The 12,517-nt window shown below is 40.6% G+C and overlaps 1 protein-coding gene across 18 annotated transcripts in view; it reads right to left on the minus strand.

Annotated features, from left to right (window-relative positions):
* The window catches only part of adgrl3.1 (adhesion G protein-coupled receptor L3.1), a 329,225-nt gene that overhangs the window by 278,566 nt on the left and 38,142 nt on the right, over positions 1-12,517 (minus strand). For all 18 annotated transcript variants that reach the window (XM_046328067.1, XM_046328082.1, XM_046328081.1 and 15 more), the window contains exon 2: positions 9,594-9,674. The gene's annotated coding sequence lies outside the window, so the exon portion shown is untranslated. The remainder of the gene's footprint in view (positions 1-9,593; positions 9,675-12,517) is intronic.

Raw genomic sequence — 12,517 nt, forward strand, 5'->3', positions numbered from 1 at the left:
GTAGTGTAATGATAATATGTAATCTAAACATACTAATGTGGTGTAATGATAATATGTCATCTAAACATACTAATGTGGTGTAATGATAATATGTCATCTAAACCAACTAATGTGGTGTAATGATAATATGTCATCTAAACATACTAATGTAGTGTAATGATAATATGTAATCTAAACATACTAATGTGGTGTAATGATAATATGTCATCTAAACATACTAATGTAGTGTAATGATAATATGTCATCTAAACATACTAATGTGGTGTAATGATAATATGTCATCTAAACATACTAATGTAGTGTAATTGATATGTCATCTAAACCAACTAATGTAGTGTAATGATAATGTAATCTAAACCAACTAATGTAGTGTAATGATAATGTAATCTAAACATACTAATGTAGTGTAATGATAATGTAATCTAAACATACTAATGTAGTGTAATGATAATGTAATCCAAACATACTCATGTAGTGTAATGATAATGTAATCCAAACATACTAATGTAATGATAATGTCATCTAAACATACTAATGTAGTGTAATGATAATATGTAATCTAAACATACTAATGTAGTGTAATGATATGTCATCTAAACATACTAATGTAGTGTAATGATATGTCATCTAAACATACTAATGTAGTGTAATGATAATATGTCATCTAAACATACTAATGTAGTGTAATGATAATGTCATCTAAACATACTAATGTAGTGTAATGATAATGTCATCTAAACATACTAATGTAGTGTAATGATATGTCATCTAAACATACTAATGTAGTGTAATGATATGTCATCTAAACATACTAATGTAGTGTAATGATAATATGTCATCTAAACATACTAATGTAGTGTAATGATATGTCATCTAAACATACTAATGTAGTGTAATGATAATATGTCATCTAAACATACTAATGTAGTGTAATGATAATATGTCATCTAAACATACTAATGTAATGTAATGATAATGTCATCTAAACATACTAATGTAGTGTAATGATAATGTCATCTAAACATACTAATGTAGTGTAATGATAATGTCATCTAAACATACTAATGTAGTGTAATGATAATGTCATCTAAACATACTAATGTAGTGTAATGATAATATGTCATCTAAACATACTAATGTAGTGTAATGATAATATGTCATCTAAACATACTAATGTAGTGTAATGATAATATGTCATCTAAACATACTAATGTAGTGTAATGATAATGTCATCTAAACATACTAATGTAGTGTAATGATAATGTCATCTAAACATACTAATGTAGTGTAATGATAATATGTCATCTAAACATACTAATGTGGTGTAATGATAATGTCATCTAAACATACTAATGTAGTGTAATAATAATATGTCATCTAAACATACTAATGTAGTGTAATGTTAATGTCATCTAAACATACTAATGTAGTGTAATGATCATGTCATCTAAACATACATACTAATGTAGTGTAATGATAATATGTAATCTAAACATACATACTAATGTAGTGTAATGATAATATGTCATCTAAACATACTAATGTAGTGTAATGATAATGTCATCTAAACATACTAATGTAGTGTAATGATAATGTCATCTAAACATACTAATGTAGTGTAATAATAATATGTCATCTAAACATACTAATGTAGTGTAATGATAATGTCATCTAAACATACTAATGTAGTGTAATGATAATGTCATCTAAACATACATACTAATGTAGTGTAATGATAATATGTAATCTAAACATACATACTAATGTAGTGTAATGATAATATGTCATCTAAACATACTAATGTAGTGTAATGATGTCATCTAAACATACTAATGTAGTGTAATGATAATTGTCATCTAAACATACATACTAATGTAGTGTAATGATAATATGTAATCTAAACATACTAATGTAGTGTAATGATAATATGTAATCTAAACATACATACTAATGTAGTGTAATGATAATATGTAATCTAAACATACATACTAATGTAGTGTAATGATAATATGTCATCTAAACATACTAATGCAATGTTGGTAGACTTAGCAATGCATTTAGCTTGGACAAACATTAACTATGGTTACCCTTTTGTCCAAATAGCTTTAGGGTGGGTCATGTGGTATTCTACTTCTAGCACATTCTAAAAGCAACTGCCTATTTTCTTGTGTTTAAACAATCAAACTATATCTATTGTGTGAAATTAGAAGAAGAAGAAAAATAACTTCAAAACCAAAAGACATTGAATCTAAACCGTTCCAATTGAATGGGCCTATAGTGACCCCCTCTTCCTGAGTTTACAGAGAGGGAGAGATTCATACAATACCCACTTGAGTTTCATTCCTCTCTTGATCTGTCAGTTCATATTCACTAAAACCAACCTCCAGCCTTCCTACGATGTAAACATATGCAACAGTGACAACCAGCAGAGGGGGGCTCGCCGTGGTAAAATAATTGTTTGGGTAAATACAGTGACAAGGGAGCCTGATTCAATCTGGAGGGAATGACGATCCGTTTGAAAATTTGGTGGATTGTCGACAGAGACAGAGAGAGACAGAGAGAGACAGAGAGAGACAGAGAGAGACAGAGAGAGACAGAGAGAGACAGACAGAGACAGGGAGACAGAGAGAGACAGAGAGAGACAGAGAGAGACAGAGAGAGACAGAGAGAGACAGAGAGAGACAGGGAGAGACAGGGAGACAGAGAGAATATACTTTCCTTACCCTGCAAACAACATATTTCTCTGAAACACAAAGTGTTAAGTTAGGATACTCCGCGAGCTGTCAAGTGTCGTCCGTCATCCGGTCCTGCCACAGTCTATATATTGATTAAGCCGTACATCACATAAACTCTACAAGACATTATTTCTAATTAAAAAGTATGCCATAAATTCGGGGCTTTATTGCGAGGGCCGTGGCGGTAAATAAATCGCAGGACTGGCTGAAACAGATTGCGGCGGAGTTCTGTGTCTGTCCACGGTTTAGAGCCACCCGTTACAGGGCAGACTCGTTCCATCGGACCTGAGAGGGCCCCCTATACGCCAGACTGGGGCTTAGTCTCCAGAAAACCACAGAAAAGGTACGATATTTGGCCTATTCAAAGTGGTCCTGAATCATTCTGCGAGCAGGGTTTGGTTAGGCTATGACTGACAAGATGGTGCCGCTTTGCTTTCTAGATGGGGTCTATTTTTCTTTCTTCACTCACATTCGTTTTGCTGCTTCCACATGTCACAGTTAAGACGTTTTAATGTCCCCATGTTGATACGGGGATTATTTCCACTGTACCCCATGCCCAAATTGGACCAGTGAGGACACAGGAGAAACCTGCCCCTCAAAACGCAGCCCTTCCCATTTGTCAACTTCTAATTACCTCCCCTGTGTGCGCTGGTTGTTATGCAGCCACTACCCTGAGTTCTCAGTCACCGAGTTGTTTATTTCTTCCAGACGGGCACAAAGGGACACCTCATTTCACAGGTGTGAGCCTGAGGGGAGGGAAGGGATGAAAATAAAATAAAAAAATATGACGATCTCAGCGACAACCTGCCTGACAACATAGGAGGGCGTGTGCCTCGACTCTTTCACTCCTATACAGCCCTTTGCATACCTTTCCAGAGCGAGACTGACTACGACCACACTAAAGCCCCTTTGAGCCAAAGTGGCGGTCGGTGAGGAGGCGGCAGAGGAAGTCCCATTTGGTTAACTGACAGTTTAACGGTCTGCCATCCAACAGGAAGGAGGGTTTTGCGAGCATTTGGTGAGCATCGCCTTGGGAGAAGAAGGAACTAATGAGTGAGCTAAAAAGGACAAGATTAAGTGATCCCTCTATAAAAAGCCCAACTGTAATCTGCTCCACTCCTCCCCGTAATGTCCTCAAATGATCATCACTCCCAGTAAGCCGGCTTCAAACACTTCAAACAGAAACTGCTCAGTGACTGCTCTCGCACCTAGTCGAAGTTTTAGAAGGAGCACTGAAAGGCATTTGTGACCACGAAAAAGGAGAAACGCAAAATCTCCTAAGAGTCGTCTAAATCTCTGTAGGTGCAGTCCATCAATTACACTGGAAAATGAGGTACTATAGGGGACTCTTTCCAGCTAACCGTATATCTTTGCAACATATTCTGATGTATGAGTTCCCAATACCCCGTAATTAAGAAGCCCTGTCCGAGCCAGAACGACTCATACCGCCTGCCATTCTTCAATATCTGCTTACATTTTTGTAGCTTCTCAATGGTAGTCGGTATGCACATATATAAAAACAGTATAAACCACAGGGTGGTGCTGGTTGAGAATCCTCAGTCATATCATATGATATCCAACAGGCCCTGTGGAATGACTAGCGGTTCCCTTTAATCTGCATCAACACATTCTAGCTGTTAGTTTACATTAGAGTACATGATCTAGGCTCTGCATTTAGGGAGAGGTCCCCAGAAATAGGCCTACTGTAAAGACACAATATAATATCCCCTTTCGCCATAATAGTAAATTGCCAGAAAAGTCAGGATCCCCTGTTTCTGTAGATTGATGTACAAGTAAACTTGGACAGGAAGTTTGTCTATCGCAAGCCCCCCCCCCTGGCCTTAATCCGACTTCACTTTGCCAATGTGTTCCCTCCCTCCCTAGTCGTCATGCGTCGGAGGCGACATGGCGGGGGGTGCGGCTTCCGGGCCGACCAATCAAGCCAAGTGGAACCTTCTGCGCACTGCACGGTCCTCTGGGATTGAGGATGCAGCGTGTGACAGAGGGGGGTAGTCAACCCTTCTTGAACACACCCCAGTCATCACCACTCTGATGACTCCATTCCAGTTCGTCTCAGAGAAAATCATTTCATGATTCAACCATGAAAGTCCCTGCATTTTCTTTCAAACAGGTGATATACGCTATATAAATGTATGTAGACAACCTCTTAAAAAAAGTGGATTTGGCTATTTAAGCCACACCCATTGCTGACAAGTGTATAAAATCAGAGTCATGCAATCTCCATAGACAAAAACACTGGCAGTAGAATGCACTGTCATAGGATGCCACCTTTTCAACAAGTCAGCTTGTAAAATGTCTGCCTTACTAGAGCTCCTCCGGTCAACTGCAAGTGCTGTGATTGTGAAGTGGAAACCTCTAGGAGCAACAACGGCTCAGCCGCAAAGTGGTAGGCCACACAAGCTCACGGAATGGGACCGCCGAGTGCTGAAGTGCGTAGTGCGTAAAAATATTCTGCCAACACTCACTACAGAGTTCCAAACTGCCTCTTGAAGCAATGTCAGCACAATAACTGTTCGTCGGGAGCTTCATGAAATGCGTTTCCATGGCTGAGCAGCCGAACACAAGCCTAAGATCACCATGTGCAATGCCAAGCATCGACTGGAATGGTGTAAAGCTCACCACTACTGGACTCTGTAGCAGTGGAAACGCATTCTCCGGAGTGATGAATCCACGCTTCACCATCTGGCAGTTCCATGGACTAATCTGGGTTTGGTGGATGCCAGAACACCACCTGCCCCAATGCATAGTGCCAACTGTAAAGTTTGGTGGATGATAAATAATGGTATGGGGCTGTTTTTCATGGTTGGGGCTAAGCCCCTTAGTTCCAGTGAAGGGAAATCTTAACGCTACATCATACAATGACATTCTAGACAACTTTGTGGAAGGCCCTTTCCTGTTTCAGTATGGCAATGCTCCGTGCACAAAGCGAGGTCCATACAGAAATGGGTTGTCGAGATCGGTGTGGAAGAACTTGACTGGCCTACACAGAGCTCTGACCTCAACCCCATCGAACACCTTTGGGATGATTGGAACGCCGACTGCGAGCCAGGTCTAATCATCAGTGCCCAAACTCACTAATGCTCGTGGCTGAATGGAAGCAAGTCCCCGCAGCAATGTTCCAACATCTAGTGGAAAGCCTTCCCAGCTTCCCAGAAGAGTGGAGGCTGTTATAGCAAAGGAATGACCAACTCCATATTAATGTCCAAGATTTTGCAACGAGAAGTTTTCCACATACTTCTGGTCGTGTAGTGTACATTGTTATTATTGGCTTGGTTTCAATCAATTTGGTCCATACCGTGCAATTAGCCGAGGTCCCACCACACTATGCTCCATCGTTATAATGATAATCCCCCCCTGACAACGTGCCACCGATGGGCCGCAAACCATCCATGCTGTATGAGTTGGTTATGTAAGCTGGTGAGGGAAAGGAGCTGGGATTCCCTTGTCTTAGCAGGAGCAGCGAGGCAAACAGCACGGTATGCATATGCAGGCCGGGGGGACATAGGTAGACACTCAGACACAGCCAGGCTAAGAGCTGAGCAAGCATGACCGGGGGGAGAGAGGGACGGGGGGAGATGTTTCAGAAAGAGACAGAAAAAAAGAGGGAGGAAGAGAGGGGGGGTGGACAGAAGAAAAAATGAAGATGGTGAAAGAGCGAGCGATAGATGTGGGTGAAGGAGAGGTTGAATGCAGTGTGGTACTACTAGAGCATAAGAAAGGACAACAAAATGAATTCAAGCAAGGACAAGGCATGTACACATTGTCTACATTAAGATATGGGGTGGTTCCGAAATACAGGTGAAGGCTATGATCCCTTACTGATGTCATTTATTAAATCCACTTCAAAATCAGTGTAGATGAAAGGGAGGAGACAGGTTAAAGGATATCTAAGTATACGATGTAGTGAATAGGATGCCATTTGGGATGTAGGCAATGTGATCTTTCTTAACAGAATTAAATCAAGGAATACACCTTCTATTAGTTGAGTATGTTGAGAAATTCTTCTATTAAATTAATAGTATTTTGATTATTTTTCACAAAAGCCGATTTCTACAAAAAATATGCCCCTGCATATAATTTCAGACAATTCTAATTTGTATCATGGGGTCGTGACATTTCTGCACAGAAACAAGCAATGGGGGGGGGGCGTATCACACCCTGCGAGGACCTCTCCACCTGCTGGGGCAGAGGTGACCATAAACATGCCTGGGCAAATATATTTCACAGTGTCGTGGTGCCACATGTCAAAGAAATTCACCACTACAGATATCAAAAGTGCATCAAACGACTTGTGGCTTTTCACACATTGATGTCGAACACCAGCATGTTCCTCATTTGTGGCGTTTGGTCATTTTGTTAGCCAAAGCACCAGAAGACCTGTAAAGTAAACCGTCCTCAGGTCGAATTCAAATTTGAGGACGTTGCAGACATCGCTCCATTCAAACTACTCTGCGTCATTCAGTGAGACCTAGACAACATGGCTGTCGAGCCAAACTAACAAAACAAATGGCACTGCTTTAAGATAACAAAACCAAAACCTCGGAGTGCATGTGATCAGAACCCAATGTGGTCAAATAGACCTTACACTGTCGTCACTATGGTAACCTAGATGGGTATGCAAAGCATGCTGGGAAAGGTGTATGAGGTGACTAGTCAAAGGCTCCCCTCCATGTTCCCGCGGCATGGTATCTACCTCACTCTCCTAGGCGATTATGTCTCCTTCCGCCAGAATGGCCTTAAATCAAAGTGACCGCACATTAAGCAATATAAGGTGCATCAAATGAAGGTCAGGAGTTAAGATGTTTTGGAATTAAAGTAGTAATACAAGGATATAAGTTCCTTTGACACCTGTCAAAACTAATATAATAGTTCATTTGTGAGATACACTCCTACACTCCTTTATGCTAGTAGCAGGCTCCTGCCATTACAATAGATCTGAGAAGAGAGCAGGGGAGATGAAGTCCCAGAGATTTCAATTTAAAAAATATGGCTGCATCTCAGTTGTACTTAATTGTTTCCTCATGCCCTCTGTCCTAGCCTCCTCCTCAAAAGGTATTGGAGGAAAATATCTGAGGGGAGGAACGCAAGGAATCAAGGAAATACAATTGAGATTCCCACCGTACAAGGATAACATCCATTACACATGTGCTAGCTTTAAGATACAATCCAAACATAAGCCCTTCTATACAACATACACCGAGTGTACAAAACATTAGGAACACGTGCTCTTTCCATGACAGACTGACCAGGTGAATCTAGGTGAAAGCTATGAACCCTTAAGGTCACTTGTTAAACCAGTGTAGGTGAAGGGAAAGAGACAGGTTAAAGAATGATTTTTAAGCCTTGAGAGAATTGGGAATGGACAAGAGAAAAAGATGTAAGTGCTTTTGAACAGGGTATGGTAGTAGGTGACAGGGGCACAGGTTTGAGTGTGTCAAGAATTGCAACGCCGCTGGGTTTTCCACGCTGAACAGTTTCCTGTGTGTATCAAGAATGGTCCACCACCCAAAAGACATCCAGCCAACTTGACACAAATGTGGGAATCATTACCGTCAACATGGGCCAGCATCCCTGTGGTATGTTTGACATCTTGTAGAGTCCAAGTCCCGACGAAGTGAGGCTGCGAGGTGCAACTCAATAAAACACCCCACTGTTCTCCTATGTTACTCAAAAGCTTCATTGACATCTCGCGACTAATATCCCATTTAGATTTGACTCCTGTCCTTGCTTCATTTCATACTGTGCAGAGGAAAGGACTGGCTGTGACATGAATGCATATTTATTGTACATTAAAACAGGTTATCACTCAGATTACTCTTAGCATAAACGCCTGCACTGTTTTCTTCTGTCTGAGGAGGAAATGCCATTCAAATCCTTTCGACTGCCGGGGTGCCATGTACTGTAACTTGCAAAACCTGGTGCGATTCCGTGTGGAGTTATTCAAAAAAGGTGAAATGCCACCTCTTGCTGAATTTATAAACCGCTGTTGAGAACATATTTCCGACCCACCGTATCCCACGGCTTACGATGAAGTCACGTCATCAACAATGTCAGGTGACCTGGATAATCATTTTTTTCAGATGAGCCGGCGATATCGTCGCCTCAATCGCTAAGAGTGGCAAAGAGAAGAAACAACACGGGGGGGGGGGCAGAGGAACGAGAAGCAAACGTAAACAAGGAGGGGGTGGCGTTTACTGAAAACGCACAGCCTGCAGTAATGGGGGGAGGGGGGAAGACAAGCATAAGGTATGGGTGGAGAGGTTTTTTTTGGGGGGGGGTTGACGTGGGGCGGGTAGAGACTCAATGCACAGCAAAATGGAAGCCAGCTGCACTTTTGCATGATTACGCAGAAAACATAATTTGCATCAGGAAGCGCAATCCAAACATGCTTGTTGGATGTGCGTGGTTATCAACCAGAAAACTCTCCCATTGCCAAGGGGGCATTGCTTACCAGGGCTGTCCCGTAGTTTTGCATATGTTAATGAGCACCTATCATAGATCATTTCCATAACCATCAACTCATCAAATCGCACACAAGAAAACAAGTGAAATTGGACCCAATGAATGCTCGTCATCAGAATACTGTGTAGGAGACTGCATGTGCATTTAATCTTTCCCTGATGCATATTCATGCTTTCAAAGGAAACTGCAAGGTCGGTTGAATCACTTGAAGAGGGTAACTTGATAGCAAGCCAATTAAAAAAAAAGTTTTTTTTTAATCAAGCGTTCATGACTATCTGTTTTTGGGATCGAATTTGAGAAAACAGTGAAGAGAATTGTCTTATGATAATCGCAACTGTTTGATCTGACGAGGAAGTGGATTGACTTGTCACATACCTGGGAGTGATTCTTCTCTTGTCAAAGCTCCTTACAAATCCAGTACATCACATCTCAGAGTCTAGAACCATATATCCCATCCTAGAACAGAGAGAAAGGAACCGGTTAGAATCCAAAATGACTGGATGAGCAAAATAAATAAATAAAAGATATTCACAACACAATGAATCGATTTAATCCATGACGATGATAGGGATATGGATTAGAATCATTTTAAAAATGGCATCATTACAACTTGTTATGATTACACACATGATCATTTGCATGTATATTTTAGCTGCATATTAATGAACTGTTGGTGCATCTTCAGTTGCCCATTAGCAGCATCCTCATGAATGTTTCAAGTGGTCTGGGTGCACTCTGTATTGGCGATGTGTTGATTATATATGTATGAAGCGCTATTCAGGTCACATCAGCGTTTAATGGCTGATTTATTAGGACCCAACAGGGCCCTTCTGATGGCCGCCGGACAAAGAGCCTGATTTAAACTGCATTAACACTCTGCAGTAAATATCCTCATACGACATCAGCATTTTGATGACCGCTTTTTCTTTCCACCATTTACCTTTTTTGCTGAATGAACACACACACACACACACACACACACACACACACACACACACACACACACACACACACACACACACACACACACACACACACACACACACACACACACACACACACACACACACACACACACACACACACACACACACACACACACACACACACACACACACACACACCACCCTCTTGCTCCATTTTCTCTCTCTGTCTTTGAATCAATCAGTCTCTCGCATTTGCTTTCCCTCTTCATCCCTTTGTTTTGCTCGTTCCATTTCTCTTCCCCCGTCATTCTCTCTTTCGATCTTTCCTTCCCTCTGCACTCTCTTTCTTTTCACCTTTTGAAAAGGCTTCAGAGGTGAAGAGGCTGAGTTTAATTACAGCTGAATTAATATGATTTACGACAACTCCCCTATAATTAATTCTACAGAAATGTGTGTAATTGATTTTTTTTTTTTTTTTTAATACACACTCCCATGGTTTCTTTGTGTGTGTGTGTGAGACCAGCACAGGCCAAAACATGCGTTGTGGCAGCAAAAGGAGCTGTGAAATGCATTCCCTTAAAAATTATCTTGATGGAATGTCATCCACATCGCAAACACTAAATGTATGCAGATGGCAGCTGAGGTCCACACATCTGGATCGGAATAGTAAATTATACAAAGGGTTAAATCCGAAATCAAACGAGGGGTTGAATAAGCACTAACCAAATGATAAACGCAATTTCACTCCAATTTGCTTGAACAGAAGTGTAGACTGATTGTGTGGTCTCATCTGACCAAATATATACAAGATTGTATCCTAGCCTACATCATCAAAGCAATACTACAACCTCATGGAAGTACGATATTGCCGTAATGCAGTTCTCTCATGCCTTGTTTTAGTCTGCATTACCAAACTGGCACCTTTGACCTGTTATATTACTCATGCTGTAGCTTTGAGAATGTATAGAAAATACCTGCTCAGACCAATCAATGTAACATGTCAACAGCTGTCACAGTATCGGTTTTAAAAATGAACCATTCTGAAAAGTTCATAGCAACAACACTCAGTAAAATCACACTTCCATTTGATTTGCTTCATTTTAATACCAACATGTTGTACCGATGACACGGACACCCTGTACTACAAATGACCGCCTAGACCAGCGTTTCCAAAACCTTTCGTCCACATCTGAAAATTCTCAAGACCCAAACCATGTGAAAAAAAACCTATGTAATTAACAGCCAATGCTAACTTTATTTGGGGCTATGGCGGTCAATTGCAAAACATTTTTAACAGTATTCTGATTTGTCTTCATTCATCACCACATACTTTTAAATGTGGGGCTATGACAGTCAATGACGGCCAACTGCAAATTAGTCTGACAATGTGTCTTCTCACCGCCACTAATGAGATGGGTGTGTTTGATGCATGTCGCATCGGCGCTTCTCAAAGTCAGGGGGCATGGTCAACTGTGCACATTTCTCTTTGGTCACATCCAACTTGGATCGATATTTGGTTTTACGGTGCTTTCAAGACAACTGGGAACTCGGAAAAATACAAGAGAGGCCTGAGTTCCAGAGTTGGAATGCAGAGTTGGATGACCTTTCAAAATGATTTCTGAAAGGTCATCCCCCCAGAGTTCCCAGTTGTCTTGAACACACTGAAATCAGAAGTTGGAGATTTGAGTTCCCAGTTTAAATTCCTAGTGGTTTTGAATCATTTTCATTTAGATGTTTAAGGTTAACCACATTACAATGATTTTGAGATAAAGACAAGAAATATATAAAATATATATATTCATAATAAAAATATTATAATAATTCAAATCTCCGGTTGCGACCCCACATGGGGTTGCGAACCCTAGTTTGGGAACCGCTGGTCTAAACAGTCTACACATCGTCTGGCCCAATGTTATTTCCTCACCAGTATCGCGTGTGCTTCATCGCGTACATTATTCATTAAGTCCAATCCAAATCGGAGGTTGTTGTTAGATTGGCAGACACCATATGTCAATATCTGGAGAACCAGGCTGGTGGTCAGACAGACATAGCATCTGTCAGTTATTTGAAGGTCCATTGGGGTTTGAAGAACCTTTTGCACCAGCCATATTGCACCAATCCCCCCAAGCAAGAGTTTTGCACAGTGGAAACTAGCCAAATTTACAAAGCATTATGTTCACATTGGAGCGAACATCTCAATTTGAAAATGGTTTAACTTGCACGCTTAGTGGTCATGGAGAACAACTGTGTACAAATCATGGAAATAAACTCCGGCACACAAGTGATATTGACGCTCCAAATGCAGATTTAAATGGATCTTTATACCAATGTTTCTGTTTTGTTCTTGGTAAGAACACTTTACCCTCTCGTTTT

Source organism: Oncorhynchus gorbuscha, linkage group LG25 (assembly GCF_021184085.1).
Source record: "Oncorhynchus gorbuscha isolate QuinsamMale2020 ecotype Even-year linkage group LG25, OgorEven_v1.0, whole genome shotgun sequence".
In the NCBI taxonomy this organism is placed as follows: domain Eukaryota; kingdom Metazoa; phylum Chordata; class Actinopteri; order Salmoniformes; family Salmonidae; genus Oncorhynchus; species Oncorhynchus gorbuscha.